Below are 18,090 nucleotides of genomic sequence, written 5' to 3'. Positions count from 1 at the left end.
TGGCCCCAGCCTTTTATGCTTATGAAGCGACTACCTGGCTATAATAATACTATAAGCATTGAATATGTTGTCTAATACCACCCAATTGTAACATGTCCAGTATTACTTGAGAGGCATGAAACGTTTGAACAGCTGTCTTGCCACCAGCAACAAAGTGACTGACTGACTAAATTTACCCAACATACAGCCCAGGAAATGTTTTGAAAGTACTTACAACTAAATACATTTACGTTTGGAGAAATTTTTGCATCTTCAAACACAAAATCATCACTGAAAACTTAAATAAACTCTGAGCAAAAATAAAATCATACATGTAATCAAACTAAGATTGCATGTGCCCAGCTGGTTTATTTCCACTGCCTCACTGACAATGTGTTAGGTGGTGCACTAAACAGAATGTTATAAAAACCGATTCTGTCCTTCAAACCTTAAATACCTTAGAAATTCACTTATTGTATCACCTTAAAAGTATATTGCTATATTCTGCATTTCTTTTGGGCAGTTGAATTTTTAATATCAGGGTTGCTCGGTTACTAAAGAATACATTGATCATTTTTGCATCAGTTGATGTAGTTGTATAGTGTATTTATTAATACAATCAAAATTTTTCAGATTTGTCAAACAAACAAAAAGATGAAGAAGCTAAAATAAACAAGAGGACTAACATGTAAGTTATGTGTAAGAGGTATGTAATAGAAAATATTTTAAATTATAATGCAAATTAATATATTTTTATAATAAACACAAATTTAATAGCCATTGTAATATTATAAAATGTGAATGTTCAAAACATATTCTTTGCATTGTTTTGACACCAGACTACAAAGAAATCTCTCTGGTAAATGATTCAATTAGTTTGTTTTGGACATCGTAATTGCCCACTTTTTTAATGTCTTCAGATGGAGTAGACTCCACATTCCAAAAATCATGTCAGTGAAAGTGTCAGATTTCAGACCCATTGAACTCACCATTCACATTGAATGAAGCCTTCTTACCGTAGCTTCATTATGTCCGTATGTTTCAATGGAAGGACAAGAATTATTTAAATTTTTTTATGGCTGTTTTAATATATTCTCCTTTAATAATAAGTTCTTTATCTTTATAAGTGTATTGAGTAATTAAAAAACTGCAAATTTAAAATTCTACTCCTCCGTATTTAAAGGAACAGATCTAATCTTTGCAGAATTGCTATTAATTTGTGGTATTTTGAGTAGATATTTGCTGTGAACAGAAGTAAAGGTTACATGCTAAAATATGAAGAATTTTGACACTGGAAAATTACTTACAGTTTCTATAAGTTGCTTTAAGATTTGTTACATGTAAAGATTTGTGAGTTATGTACAGCAAATGGAATTTTACTGTTAAGTAAATAAAAAATTAGAATAATGTAGATATTATGTTGTCAAAAGATCTATGAGGTTAATATAAACAGTGTGAAAACAGGATATATACAGAAACCAATACATGCAGTTTTCACTTTTCCTCACTACCTTGGAATTGTGGAAATTTTATATTATATATAAATATAACACAACTACAGTTCTTTTATTATGTAGGTGCTCATGATTTTGACTTCCTTCTAGATAATTTTTTTTTTAATAAAACAAATAAAATAAGAAATTTTTAAAAGTTTAAAAGTCTAAAATTGAAAATTTCCTCTGCAGTTACTAATCAAACTTACTTCCAAAATTCTGTTATAATCAGGCTACCTGTTATATCCCTATGTTTCACTCCAAAAAAGTATAATTTCACTTTTATCGTTAAGCTGCAGACCAAATTTGGAGATCAGTCCATTCATGATCAATGTGTTACTCACCGAGTCTCAGTAATCTCACTGCCCTTTTATGAATTTTTCAAATCTCATTTCGGAATATGTACAAATATATGCCTTGAGGGCGTTTTTGATGGATTTTACAGTTACCCCATGTCACAAAGATGGAAGGTAACTCCGAAAATTGTTACCCTTTGAGTGATTGAATGATACCTCAGATTAAAGGTCTTGATGAGACAAAACCAGCGATCAAGTAAATCAATTTGTAACTACTTTGTTTATAATGGAAAGTGTTTGAACATAGGTAATATTCTAACTTTAATGGACACTATGTTGAACAGATTCAGTGATAATTTTGTCTCAGTCTTGTTATTTTATTAAGACCTACAGAATGAGATTAAAACCTTTTACAAATGCCTATTTTTGAGGATGAGTAAACATTGTTTATCAGTAATCTTACCTGTAATCTTCCTGCACTGTACAATGAAACATAAACTATTATTGCGTGTTTGTTGTATTGAACATTTACATTTCCATAGGTATTGATTGTATCCAGCAGACTGAGTCAATTTCATATCCACTGAGTCAGAATAGAAAAAAAGGAAGCATGGATATGGTGTCATGGATATGGTGTCACTCATTTAAGCCTGAGAGAGTATTCTGAAACAGGTTAGAACTTTTGGTAATACTTTTAATCTGATAAAGTGAACCACAATGATCGCCCATTCTTTTACCTACACAGTTTCAGAATTTTTCTTTAGTTTCATATGATATAGTACTTGACTAAGAGTGCTAAATCTTGATTGGACATGCCTGGACTACTGGGGTAGAAAGACATGACAATTTTTGATCAGACTTGATAAAAATGTGATCTCATGACATTATGAATACTGATTATACCTGAATTAGTCAGTTAATACAGATTAAGTGTTTTGATCAAATTTGCTCTATTTGTTTGTTTGCTTGATATCAAAAGTGATCAGGGTTAATCTGTTGGGAGTGCTGACTCTTCTGTACTGTTAGTAGTCCAGATACTGGATATCAATTTGCATTGTTGAGCTTGCTGTAGTGAGATGAGTTTGAGTTTTACACCAGAAGAACAATGTTAAAATTTAAAAACTTTTACACCACGTATTTTAAATCATAGAATTATTGAAAGAGGTTAATTTTAAAGATAAAATTAGTACATATCCAATTTTATTGTAATTTTAGTTGTAAAGTGACATTTTTTAAAATATTTAATTTTGTTTCTATCAAATAAACTAAAAAGCACTTGGATTGATACTAATCATATCTTTATAGTGAGACACCTCCCATGATTCTATGAATAAAAATAAACCAGTGAAAGTGATTGAAGTTGTCATTATTCTTAAGATACGAAAATCAAAATGGCTGCTTGTACAGCCAGCGTAAGTACACAACCCAGTTGTTCATGACATCAATTGTCAGTAACGCTAATTTTGGTTGAATTGTCAGAATTGTCAGTAGTGGGGTCGAAATGGGAGAGTATCATAAAGTTAATGTTAAATAAACCTTTTTCTCAGATCATATTTACTTAGTTTCACACATTTAAAAACCAACTGATAACATTTAAATAAAAATGAAATGACTTAAATAAAAGTACATAATCACTCTTTACCATTAATACTTGCCAAATATTTTTAATATCTTTTCATTATACATTACTTAGGAGAAGAAAATAAACAAAGATACGCTGTTCAAGTAATTGGGAATAAAAACCAAAAGTTGTTAACCTATACAATAAACATGAAGTTAAATGTACCTTGGACATATATTTAATCATTTATAGGTTTATAAAGAACTTTGAAAATTTGGGGATTCCTTAAAAAAATATTAATTTTCATGTCTTCCCAGGTTTGACATCCCACTATATCTGCTAAGATCTCCTCTGCTCAACTCGAAGGTAATGTAATTACGGTACATATTTAAAAAATAAGTGATTTGGAAGAATATTTTGAATAATTAAAAAGTTACAACATTTATTGTGAATGGATGGACTGTTATACAAGAAAAATTGTTAAGGAAATATAAACTGAGATATTCATTGGGTATGCCTTGGACAATTTTAATTATATCTGATTTAACAATTAATAAATGTGATAATTTATGAAGAACTATTTAGAGAACATGTCACTATAAAAAGTTGGTACTTGAAATTAATCAAATTCAACTATATATGTATATAGTTACTATACTGTATAATTAATAGTTACTTGGATGTTTAAACTGTTTTTAAATCTACGTGTTTGTCTAGTTTTATATGACTAGTGATATATTGTACTTTTTTTATAGGTGTTCTGGAATTCTACCTGTTATGTTTCATACTTTGAGTAATAAATATTGATAGTAAATCATTGTTTCTCTGTTGTTTTGAAGACAATTGAATGTTAAGTTATTGTTAAATATGTCATCAACAGTGTTTCACATTAACAACATGCAAGTATAGAGTGAGTGAGTGATAACAGTGAGTGCAAGTTGTATACAGGATCTGCTCTATCATTCTCAGTAAATATAACTGGTTTTTTGGTTGTGTGATGGTATAAATGTTGTATTAAAGTGATCAGTAAGTAATCCTCAACATTTGTGTATATTGTATTTTTAAACAATTTCACAAGAAGGTTCAAAATTTAAGTTTTTTTACAATTATTTTCATATTTCTATTTGGTCTGTTTTCTTAAAAGCAGATAAGAGAAGTCTAGAGATAAGGCCTGAGGAACTGATAAGTGCAGTGATCAGAACTGACATTTGTATTGTTTATTGTCAAACTTCTTATCTCACATGCTACAAGGGCACATGATTTTTATAATGCACCTGTTAACTGGCCAGTATATCAGATCTGGGAGCTCAATGATAATGTTGAGGACTTCCATAGTAAAAGTTCTGAGTTCAAATCCAACTATAAGTAAATTTAGGCGTATATCATAGTCTGACTCCTTTGAACTCCACGCCACTCCATAATAACACTAGATTAAAAAACAGTTTATGGAGTACTGAAACAAAGCTGGAGCGTTTTTCAATGGTTGGGAAAACTATAAAAAAAGATTCCTAAACCTATATCTAAGACATATAGTGGAAATCAAAATCCCATTGAATTAAGGAACCAGTTTGAGAATTTACAAGTTGAAGAAGATGAAACTTCAAGTGTTAGTGATTTCAGTATTGATGAAATCCACATGTGAGACACATATGAATAAGGTGCTCATTTGTGCTGATAATCATGGATGAGATTTAACAACTTGGCACCTTAATAAAATACATGAAGATCATTAAGCAGTGGGTTTTATGATGCCTGGGGGGGCGTACAAGACAAATTTTAAATCGTAAAAATTAGAAGATGTAAATTTAAATACAAACGATTACTTTGTGATGGTATGCGGTACAAGTGGCAAAAAATGAAGCAAATGAAGCTTTTACTTTAATATCTGAAACTTGGACAAAGCTACAAATACAAACATTATTTTAGTAGATCTCCCACACCGTTATGATCTGTCTAGTTGGTTCTGTAGCAATAAATAAGTTTAAAAGACAAATAAGCGCCTCGAAGAGCTTAGTGGCAAGTATACCAACGTCACTCTAGTGAAATCTAGTAAAGCAGAGAGAGCTTTACACAATCGTCAAGGACTCCACTTTAATTTTTGGTTAAAGAAGTGGTTAGCTGAAGTAGTAGCAAAAGCCATAACTGCCAAGAAGGATCCTGACCACAGGTTGGTCCTATGAGAAGTGCAACCTCCTCCTCAAGGTACTTATGATGTGTCAGGGAACTTCTTACCAATTGGAAAAAAACTACAGTAAACAATAAAAGCTCACAAGAATCTAAGGACTCATTACTCGTTGTTTATCTCTTAAATATTCATTGTATAAGAAATAAATTAGAAGAATTAAACCTATGATGAAATAACTTAAATATAGATGTTTGTACAATAAATGAACACTGGCTTTGTCAGCAAGTGTCTTTTTATATGTGGATTTTGTTTAGGTAGTGTTTATTGCCGAAAGCCACCCCTTAGAAGAGGGGTTGTAGTATATATGTTGAAAAATATAACATATAAAACTATTGAATTAGAACATTTATGAGTAGATTTCATTTTTGAGGTTACATGTAAATTTTTAGTTTGTTTGAATATTATCATTGTAACAATTTATCAAAAACCAAATCTCGTATTAATGGTTTATAAATCTTTTTGATGAGCTACTTGGCTATATAAATAAAAAAATTTTCTAAAGTGAAATTTATCATATCAGGTGATTTTAATATCAATATAAAAATAAATGGTGTCAAGGTAAATTTGTTTTTCCCATTTGAATTCCCACAACATGTATTGCTTAAAAAATCTAGAAAACACGAGGGGTGAGGCATACCTTGATAATATAGTTACTAATGAAAAAGAAGGTACTACAGTATAACTTGTAATGTTATTGAACTTCATTTATCAGATCACACAGCAGTTTATGCAAATTTTTACACAATTGGTGCTCCAAACAAAAGGTATTTCAACCAAAATCATTAGAACGATAACGCCATATGCTATTGAAAATGTTTGACTCATGTAGACTGGTCACAGCTACTCACATAGATGCAGCATTTTATTATTTTAGCTTTGTTTTGATAAGCACTTTTAATTTTTGCTGTCCTTTTAAAGGTATTAAATTAGGTAATAGTGACAATAGTAATAGGATAAGTAGTAAATGGTACACACAAAAATTGGAGAATTTTAGGAAAATAGTTGTTGCGTTTGATGATAAGCTTAAGAACAGTAAGGGTACAGTTCATGAACTACAATGTAAAATTGTGTACACAAGAGCAAAAATTCTGTATAGATCTAAAATTAAATAAGAGAAAACATTATTCAATAAGACATATATTATGAATTCAAACAAACAAATGTAAAGCTGCTTGGAAAATAATTAACAACAGTCTTTACCCTGATCTTCAATTAGTTGGGATTAATAATGTGTACACATAATGAGGGATTATCACTTATACCATTCTCCAAAAATGAAATGTTACCTGATTATTATAAAACAAGAATTTGTAAGGACAGTGTAAGAAAACTTAATAGAAACTTTGGAAAACTGATAACTCTCAGCAAGAAAAAACTGCGTACTATTCACAAATGTATGAAAGGTTGCCTGAAAGTTTAATTGATAACAATGTGAGGGAATATTACTGATCTAAGAACTCTGGATCTACAAAGACAAGATCCTGGGACATACCCTGATGATTAAATCATCTATGATACAAATAGTGTTAAATCTATATTATGTATCCTTATGTATTCTGCATTATTAGAAACTACTTTAACAAGAACGTTGCCAGGAAAACAATTTTGGGGGTGGGGTTGGGGTTCAGACAACTGATATTTTCCAGTAGTGTACAGAGAGTAAGGCCCCATTTTGTTCCTTAAAATTTTCTTGACGCGTTTATTTGTTGAGAATAATGTTGATAATACTGAACTATTTAAATAACAATAATCATTTACTAACAAGTAATTGAAAAAATTTAAAATTTGGGTTGGGTCTGGACCCCTCAGACCCCCTCGCTATCTACGTCCTTGTGCTTTAATAACGTTTGTTTGCCAAAATTTGTAACATGAGACCTATTGGTTATTTGTTTAGCTTAGTCTCAGATGACACTCACTGTGGCATAGTAATAGCTTTTAATACATTTCACTGGGAAAGAAGAAGCACTCCTAGATGGAGTGATAAAGTTACTGATGGACTTTGATGCTAACACCTATAATGCCATATGAGACAGTAGGTCAGCAATTATTTGAGATTCTGTAAGATTCAACCTGAAGATATTAAATATGGCTGTGAAACTACATTCCATACTAGGGTTAGAAGAGAGGTCATCAAAGTTAAACTGAGTAGTCTTGTCATCAGCAATCAGTTCAAAAAGTCGAGTGTATTTGATTAACCATAATTTTATAAACATGTTATAACTTTTAGCCTGGGGTCCAACTAGAACCCTTTAGCATTTACCTAGGAACACTAATCAAATTAGATGTAGCACATTGTTAAAAAGCAGTTTAGCTCGAAATATCTCTATAGGACAGAATCTACCTGGAATTGAACTGGGCAGTTAAAGAGTTCAATCAGGGCAGTGATGGAAATATACAAATCCAGGTACAAAAAAAGTTAAGTAGCAGAGAGATTCCCTGCTCATCTGGAACAGTTACAGTACCTGGCTGGAATCCGATGAGAGGTAACAAAATAATACGATAGAGCCAAAATAGTTGTACATACGGTAATAAATTATAAAACAGGACAGAATACCCATAAAGACATATTAACATTATATAATAGGGTGATAAAGGAAGCGAAGAGAGAAGTTTAGAAATTTCTGTGAGGATCCCTGCTTCACTCAGGCTTCATATGGCAGGGTTAGAGGAAGGATACATTTTTAAGACTTAATAGGAGGTACATAGAGTATGAGGAGCAAAGAGCTCTACCTCTCATATTCATGGAAGTGTGTTTTATATTTGAAAAAGAGTTTCAACATCATCCTTTTATAGTTCAACAAAGGTTTGCTGAAGAGACTGGAGTAAGAAGACTCTCCAAAAATGAGTGAAAATTTATAGTGAAAGCTATCACATGATGTATTATTATATGGCATATTTGTGCTGGTTGTGTTTTTTTAACTAATGACATGTGTGATAATTTCTTGTATTTGTTGTTCTATATAAACAAACTCCTCATTATAAATAATCAAGGTATGCAATAGTGTAAAATATTAAATAATCAGTTCTTTATTTACTTTTCTCTTTTCCAGTTGTGGAATTCATCCAAGGAGTAGAATGACCGGCTAGAGAACATCTGGTCAGTGCACTTTTCACTCTCTTTGCTTGTGGTGACCTCACATCTTCTGGAAGATGGTTGAATAGTTTCCTGCTTGTCTATGATGATGTCTTCTCAAATAGTGTTGTGTGGTGCCATGATAAGTATAAAATTGAAGTTTAGCGGGTATTGTAGTTATGGAAGTCATATCTTTGTTGTAATTTCTCCTTCTCAACATGAACTATAACTTTCACTCTCTTTGCTTGTGGTGACCTCACATCTTCTGGAAGATGGTTGAATAGTTTCCTGCTTGTCTATGATGATGTCTTCTCAAATAGTGTTGTGTGGTGCCATGATAAGTATAAAATTGAAGTTTAGCGGGTATTGTAGTTATGGAAGTCATATCTTTGTTGTAATTTCTCCTTCTCAACATGAACTATAACTTATCTGATGTGTAGGCCAATTACACTCGTGTGGGGAGGCATCTCTGCATCTTGGACTGAGGTCATACGTGATCCAGATTGCTCTTTTCTGTAGTAGCAGGGTTGGACTTAAGTTTCCTGCAGTTGCACCTCCCTGAACTGCGCGGCTGTATCTTTGGTATGATTCTAACAATGTATAATAGGAAGTCTTTGTAATTGTGTCTTCACTGACATGCAGAAAAGATTTGGGTCATCCCTTCTCACTAAATAACAAGATTTTGTATAGATCAGTATGTAACAAGTTTAAAACAAAACTGCACTGTACTTTATTTAAATTTTAAATATTGCAAAAAATGTCCATACTTTATTCATACAAATTTAAATAAAATAAAAGGAGCCTTTTTGAAGTAAACCAATGATGCATAAATAAAAGTTTATGGTGTGATTCGTGTTGCCCAAGTTGCTGATTTTATGGTGTGATTATGCTGTATTCTAAATGCGGTCATTCGTAGCATTTTGAAATGTATGAAATATGCGTTTGCTTTAACATATTCCATTTCTACATTGTATGTTTGCTTCCCATAGTTGTGTTTCTATGTATTTTGTGAGTTTAATCATTTTCCAAGACCCATAAAAAGAATTTTTAATCGCCCAGTTAATACTGCATACTTATTATTTCTAAAATTGTTTACAAGTTAGATTGGCTTAATTGCCTTTAAAAAGTTACTTTTATTTGAAAGTAATACTCTTTTTAGTGTTTCAAATTGTTTCCTCTTCATTTGTAATTATTTAACTCTTCTGAAAAATGTACAAAGTTCTGATACACTTCCCAAGCTATTTAGAGGAATTACTCTTTAATTACAAAGTATTTTATCTAACACAAAACAGAATAAAATACATTAAATTTATATGGTTTGATTGTAGTTTTTATTTGAAATTTTAAATAAACCAAACATTTCAGTTTTAACAAGTTTTAAAGTATGTTTCACTATGGAATAATTATAAGAAAAGAAAACATATTTACTGCTAAACTAGAGTCATAATCAAAGTATGTAGGAACACTTTAGTCTCTGGACTAGTAAAAAAATCAGAAAATTGATTAACTCCATACTGTACTAGTATGAATAAATTGATATTTCTTTCTAAGTTGGTGTTGACAGTCTATAACAAGAGTAGTCAACAGAGGAAATATCACTTCTTTTTTGTTTTTTCTATTGTTATATAACTTTATATTTTAAATCACTAAATGAAATTAACAATATTTATTTTTCAGGTGGAAAACATATTTGTATGTAGTCTGTCAAATTTAAAGAAATTGGAAGAATACTATTGAAAATACCAAAAATATGCAACAAGACAGTGTTACGTAAACAAATAGTTCTTCAAAAGAAGAAATTCCATGAAACAAGCCATACTTTAGTAAATGAAAAGAAGAACTCAAACAAAAAATACTATACTGAAGACTGATTATTATTTTAACCTCCTCAAAACATAAAATTGGATCATCAACAAACACATAAGGCACATTCGTGATCTACCCTGTAGATCCGGGCTTTTGTAGATAATTAAGCTCAGAAGCTCGTCTCTACAGGTATCTTACGGATGGAAGACCTCGCAGCTCCTGTGTTTGCACCTTGTGACTTCTCAAAATTCTACATCTCTAACAGAATAGGAAGAAGGTGCACATACATACATAAGAAGAGTAAGTTTTGGATTTTTAGTGGTAGAAGTATTTAAAGTTAAACAAATTATGTCAAAAGCATTGGTAAAAACCAATCAATTTGATATTCTGTCCACATAATATGATTTAATAGTAAAGAAACATTGCACAAGGAGAAATTTTGTTGAAATGTTTGTGTATCTCTCAAAGGCTTTTGTTAATTTTTAAAGTTTATACTGAGGTAATGTGTTTAAAAGAGTAAATTTCATCTGATGGGAAGTCAACCGTTTGTAAACATAACTCATAAATAATAAAAAAAACTTTAAATGTTTAAATTCAAAAATATAATAAAGCAAGTTAAAGATCCTTTGACCTATTATCTTTGTATATTGTTTGAAGAATATTAATGAAATAATATTGTTGCACAAAATCAGACCATTCAAATCAAAATGTTTTCAAATATTTTAAAGGATAAATTAAAGTTCTGTATGTAATAGAATTGGATAATCTGTAACAATTAAGACAATGAACTTATATCAGTCATAAGAAAATTTAACCAATTCACTTTAAACAGAAAAATTTTACTTTGATCTTCTAAAGGCAGACTCCAATAGAAGTTTCTTATACTGGTCGTTCAGTGTCACTTGATGTGAAAGAATATAATACATTTGAACTTGATAATAACAATTCTGTGTGGTAAATGATTAGGTAAATGGAGGTTAAGTTCTAAAATAAATTAAATTTATTTTGCATATATACATTAAAGTAGCCATTTTGGTAACACAAGTAAGGAATATACAATCAAAATCTTAAAAGTACAACATCAAATCAGTATGATTCAATTTAGTCTTAATGCTTTAAAGATTGGTAGAAGTTATTTTAACAAATCAAAATAATACAAAGTTTTTAGACGTAAAATACAAATAACCATTTATATTTAAAAAACAATGAAAAACAACAAACTTACATTTAAAATAAATTGCATTAGTATAATACAAAACAAAAGAAAATTGTGAGTGATAGTCAAGAAACTCAAGGTAAAAAAAACAAATGTACTAATACCAAGAAAAGTGTCGGAAAAATACTCATAAAAAACTAATGTCTAAAATATTGTAGATGAATTTCACAGACAAATAAGAAATATTACTTAGATTTAGTTTCATATTAAATACAGTAATTAGAGTATTTCAGCAATATATTTTAAAAGTGTAAGACACTATTTGCTATACTGCCTTGACCAAATTATGTATTTATTTAAGGTGCAAGTATAATTTAGAATTTTCTATAACAACAGAACTGTGTTAATATGTCTAATACTATGTAATTAAATATGGTATTGTTGGGAGTGTTTGATTAGTTCCTTCTAAACCAAATTTATAAAAGTATTTAAAAATAAGCCTTGAAATACCAATATTTTTACACACAGCCTGTATACTAGGGTCCTTAGATAAGATGAGAATTTATATCTAAAAGATAGCAGGTCTTGTTTTGACCTTATCAGCTTGACTGAAATTTTAGATAACAGTATCATTTATATTGAGACCATGAACTGGAAAGAAGAGATTTTTAGCAATGATTTAAAAAGGTTTTAAGAGCGTATTGGAAGTTTACTAAACACTGTTATTGAAGAAAACATTGCTGCTATTGAGAAATAATAAAGATATTGAAGCTACTTTAGATAGTAGAATGACAAACGCCTCCTTCATTCTTCATGAACACATAGATGTAAGGAAAGTTTCTTCTTGGTAGAAGCCATACCGGTTGACTGAAGCACAGAAAGAGGCACATGTAAAATTGTGTCTAAAAACACTGAATAAATTAGCAATGCTGACTCTTAGCAAGCGGTAAATATTGTGGATTGAATTCATCATTTTGATGCTAAAGACTTTAATCTATCATTTGGGCATTCAGTAATCAGTAATCAGCATCCTTTATGTACATGATCCTTTATGTATCATGATAGAGTAATGGTGTAAATTTATAGAATATTGAGACAGTAACAAATAACTACTTTCAAGACAATATTAAAAAAATGTCTTGGTCAGTTTTCTTCACTGCAGGAATCATCAAGGTTACAGATAGTTGCTTGATCAGCCCTCAATCAAGTTACATCGGAGTTTCTTCACTTGAGTATTTTGCATATCTGTTGGCAAAAGTTTGTAGAGCTTGATTCCCATGAACTTCATCGCCCTTAGGCTTCCTCTCATAAAGAGCAGTTCGATGTACGGGCGAGATATAGCTGAAAGTTGTTCTTGTGTTGTATGTATTAATGTCTTGGCCTCTAGTTTGCGTCCCACCAACTATGTTTAGCAATACCTTTCTAATAAACATGCCTATTATTGTCATGACTTTCAGGCTTACAAAAGGTTCTCTGCAACTGTCTCTTAATTTTACTCCATGTAAGATTCTTACAGCCTTTTTTGCAGCAGAAAATACAGTACAGGTTTCCTGCTGAAGTTCCTCCACAAAGTGCGATGCCATATCCTATTACTTCCCTGATGACTCAACCAAAGTTAAATCAGGATTGATGATGATGGTGCACTGCATCCATTTAACAAAATTTAACAGTACTAAAGTAAGTGTTCTTTTTGCATGTGTGGTACGTTATGGAAGTGTAAAGAATTATTGCTGAATAAAATAAATAGAAATTGTTGGTTTGAAGTAAATTTGTGTTTTTTACTGGATTTGTCTTAAAAAAACTGGAACATCTACGACCATCCATTATTACAGCATCCCTAAAGGTCACAATATAAATCCTCATGTGTGCCGGCCCCACATGTGATGAGATGAGAATGGTGACAAAAATTTTATCTACTGAACATGTTGCCACAGTTGTTCTAGAAAAATCCATAATATTGCTGATGAATTCTACACGAATATTTATTAACCTCATGTAATTAACAAGATTACAGAAAAATGGTAAGCAGTAACACTCTTAAGAGTTATTCTGCTTAATCATAGGACTGGATTGTCCCACTCCCACTCCCCAAAAAGTGTAGATTTCATTCAATAGTCTTAGCTTCAATTGCTCATCCATCTACCATAGATAGAGTCCTGATTTGGAACCTTGTGACTTGTCCTGAAAGAGAAAATCAACTTTATAGGAAACAATTTTCAATATGTAAAAATGCTATTGCAGATTCTGAAGAAGAGATGCTGGAAACATAAGCACAAGTAGTGCTTTAAAGACTGGTTCAGCAGGATGAATCATTTTTAATATTTGAAAGAAATGTAATTCAAAACTGGTTTATCTGATTTTTTTTACCTCAATGGTATATACATTATTAGTGATACACTTTGCATTGTACTAGTTGAATATAAATTTACAATCAAAGCTACAGCATAAGCAAAATTATACTCAAAGCCAGAGTATTGTTTGATATGTTTTGCTTTATAAATCTTTTTTGGTTCGTTGTAAACCACGAAAACACTTATTTAAAAAACCGGAATCACATTACAATTAAAATTAAAATAAAAATATTTATTGAGTATAAGATTTATCAAGTAGTTCATCAATTGGGAATATACCAAATCAAACGTCTTAAAAATTGTTCAAAGATATTTATTTAAAATTCTATCATACAGAAGAGCCAAAACATTTAACAAAGAGGAAATCTTTAAATATCCTTCATTTTTCAGGTAAACATTTTAGAATTATATTTCCATTGTGCACTTCATAATGCATTTAACCATTACACTACTTGTCAATCCATGGTATAAAACATTTCATGTAGAATGTTCAAGCTATCATATGCTGAATTCAAATATACTAAATGTAAATGTTTCATACAACCATTTATTATTTAAGAGGAAGAAATATATTTCTGCTCATTTAGTTTTATTAAGACAAACTATAAATAAAGTACATGCACACATAAATCAATCTTTATTTAACACAAATATTATTTTATTGTCGTTAGAATCTTGATACCTACCTCTAGTGATGATAACTGAAAGCTTTGTGTTACATAATAGATTTATTAAAGTAGAGAAGTCATGCTACTAAGCAGAAAAGTGAAGCTCTAGCTAGCTAAGTGTTTTTACCAAATAATAGTAGGAAGCAAATGATCATCTGAGGGAGAAGTGTGGTGGCAAGAATATTTAATCAACCAATGGAAGTGTAGGAGTCGTGGCTAAGGAGGATGGTAATCATCTGACATTTTCACCAAGACTGTTTTTTTGTTCTTTTAGGACAAGAAGCTGAGAAATTGCACTTCGTCCTAAAAGTACCTTTGCATTGCTTGCAGAGTGAGAGGATAATCAGGATGAGTAAAGTTGAGAGAATGGGGCTGCCTACTGTCGACATCCATGACGAAGGATTTTGGACATTAATCTCAGTTTTGTATCCTTGGAAGACCATAGCAGCTGATTGGTCTGTTTAGCTTATACCCTAGGTCTGTCTCGACTGGGAAGTGATCTCATCAGGTGTAGAGTAATATTCATGGAGAATAATGACTTTAATCAGCCTTTTTCTTCACCATCGCTTTGCAGATTTTGCCCAAGCAGTGCTAAATGATATCCCCAATTTTTAGGACGTAGGTCTCTCTGAATTTATTTTTTTTATAGTAAATGGGATTTGCAAATTTAGTTTGGTTAGTTTTGGACTAAACAAGAATAATTTAAATAGTATAATTAAGTAGTTACAGTAATTTAATAAAACAATTTTACAACTTTATGTTAATTAGTTAATAAACAATAAAATAAAACAAATAAAGCATAAATTAAAAACAGTTGTATGTTGACTATTTAGGTATAAGTGATCTTTTTGTCAGATACATAGTTAAACTAGTACCTTCAAAATCTTGATGGAGTTGTTGATCAAGGGTGTAATTCAGGTACGCCAAGGACCATTCAGGTCTGGTGCTGTCGTGCTCTGTCGGCAGTAAGTGTTGTAATTAAGGCAAATATTGTTCAGTAATGTTGGCTAACAAACTCCTTTTGCACGTGGGTCAATTAAGATGAATGAGAGAGAGACTAATTTGAAGTTCATCTTATCAGGTCGGTAATTAAAGAAAGGTTATAAGCTTATATAGGCATTTGAAAAGTTTTAGAGTTATTTACCACTATATTACCTGGTGAATCTGAAAAATCATATAATGAAATGGATTATACTTAAGATTTTTAACTTGCAAATATCTTATTTTTAATGAGAATCAGAATCAGAATCAGAAAATTTATTGTGGTAAACATTTTCACAAATGCGACACAACGTCATGCTTAGGCTTAATGATTATTTGACTAATTACTAAGTCTATCTACCTGACTTATTAAACTAACAAACTCTTCAATATTGTAACAGCAGAAATCCAACAACAAACATTTAATTTTCATTTTAAAAGGTCTTAAGCTAAGTTGTTGGATACGGTTTGGTAACAAATTATACAGTTTTTTGCCTATTTCTAAAAAGTTTGATTTAGTGGAATGATAGTTGTAGTGATCTAATCTAAGCATATTACAGTTTCTTGTGAAATAACCATGTACAGAACTATTAGTTGGCACAGAATTTAAATGAGTTTTTACATACAACAAACATTCCAATATAAAAATAGAATAAACAGTTAAAATCTTAAGCTGTCTAAAATATGGTTTACAGTGAGTTCTATTCCCCACCTGACATATAACTCTCACAGCCCTTTTTTGTAATACTAGTACCCTTTTTACATTACCATCATTACCCCATACTAAAATTCCATACGTTAAATGGCTATGTATATGGGCATAATAAACAGCTATTAACACTTCTCTATTAACAATTGATCTTAACCTACACAACATAAAAATTCCTCTAGCCATCTTTTTACATAACATTTCAATATGAACATTCCATTTAATATTAGACTGTACATAAACACCAAGAAATTTAATATTATATATATCAACATCATTTCTTAAACTAAACATAAGATTTTGGGTTTTACTCTGATTCAAACATAAAGAATTTGCTGCACACCGTTTTGCTGACACAAAACAGATTGCAGTATAGATTGCATCCTTGTTCTAGATGGATGTGGTATGTTTATAAAAACGGGGTTAGATTTAAATGCAATTAATTTATGTAAATAGATTCTGTATTGTATTAGAGGTATCCGATTTGGTTTTGAATGGGATTAATACTGATGTCACCATTTATCTTACACCTAAGCAGATGTCTGTATTTTTATTTATTTATTTATTTGAAATTTTGATTATGTTTATGACCCAAAATTACAATGAAGCAACAATAATAACTGGTGATTTCAATATTGATATAAAAAGGAACATATTAAAACCTGAATCATTCCTAAATATGCTTAGATCTTACAACTTACATTCCCTAAATGCTGAGAGCACAAGGAATAATGCATATTTGGACAATGTTATAACTAGTGAGTTAAAAGAAAAATGTAACTGTGAAATATTTCAACCTTAATTATGCTGGAGTGTTTGTTACATATTGTTATGACTTAAATCTGAAAAATGAAAATGAGATTATGTATCTTAGCATGAGAAATATTAAATCAGGTGCAATAGCGAACTTTAAAACTAAGTGTCAACAAATTGACTGATGGCCATTTAGATTGTATAGTAGTGTAAAGGAGGCTTTTAACTTATTTATTGATGAGTTGTCAGTTGCATATGATAACTGTTGTAATTTAAAAAGTTGAAATAAATTGTTTGAAAAGCAAGCTAAAAGTTAAGTGGTTTACACCTGAACTACAGGTAATGAGAGGGATGTTGTTAGTTTTGTATTATAGGTTAAGGAAATATGATAATATCGGAGATAAAATTTGGCTTAAAAATTACTATACTGTGGCAAAAATTACTCTATGAATGAGAATAATATGATGATTGTATATCTATATTTACAATCTTTGAGATTATAAATAGTGTCATAAATACATTAACATTAGGGGAAGGAATTTTGCAGAAACTCTTCTAGCGTGTAGAATGGGGGTTCTATTAGCCATTCATGTAGAGCGGTCTTCCATTTCTTTCCTTTTTTGGATAACAGGTGAGGTGGTAGGTGGTTGTAGAGCTTCACACCCATGTATGAAGGTTTCCACTCGTAAAGCCTCAGACGATGTGCTGGAAGGTTGTAGAGTTCAGCATTTCTGGTATTGTAGAGGTATACAGCATTGTTTCTTGGAAGATTTACCCATTAGCATACATTATTACTTCTTGAATGTTAAATGAAATGACAGTGAGAATCTTCAGAGACTTGAATGCCTCTCTACAGCTTTGAAAAGGCTGGAGACCAGCCAGTGTCCTAACACATTTCTTTTGTATGATTAGTATTCGTTGATGATTTGAAGCAGTAGTTCCACCTCAAGCAACTGGACCATAACGCAGGTGAGATTCAAACATAGAAAAGTAGGTTAATTTTTCAGTTTCTGGGCTACTGAGAGAAAGAATTTGTTTAAGCGCCCTGTGTTGAGTTTTTTGCTAAGGTTTTCTATATG

This window comes from Homalodisca vitripennis, chromosome X (genome assembly GCF_021130785.1).
Source record: "Homalodisca vitripennis isolate AUS2020 chromosome X, UT_GWSS_2.1, whole genome shotgun sequence".
Classification (NCBI taxonomy): Eukaryota; Metazoa; Arthropoda; class Insecta; order Hemiptera; family Cicadellidae; genus Homalodisca; species Homalodisca vitripennis.
The sequence above is the reverse complement of the archived record's forward strand: the minus strand, read 5'-3'. Positions refer to the sequence as shown.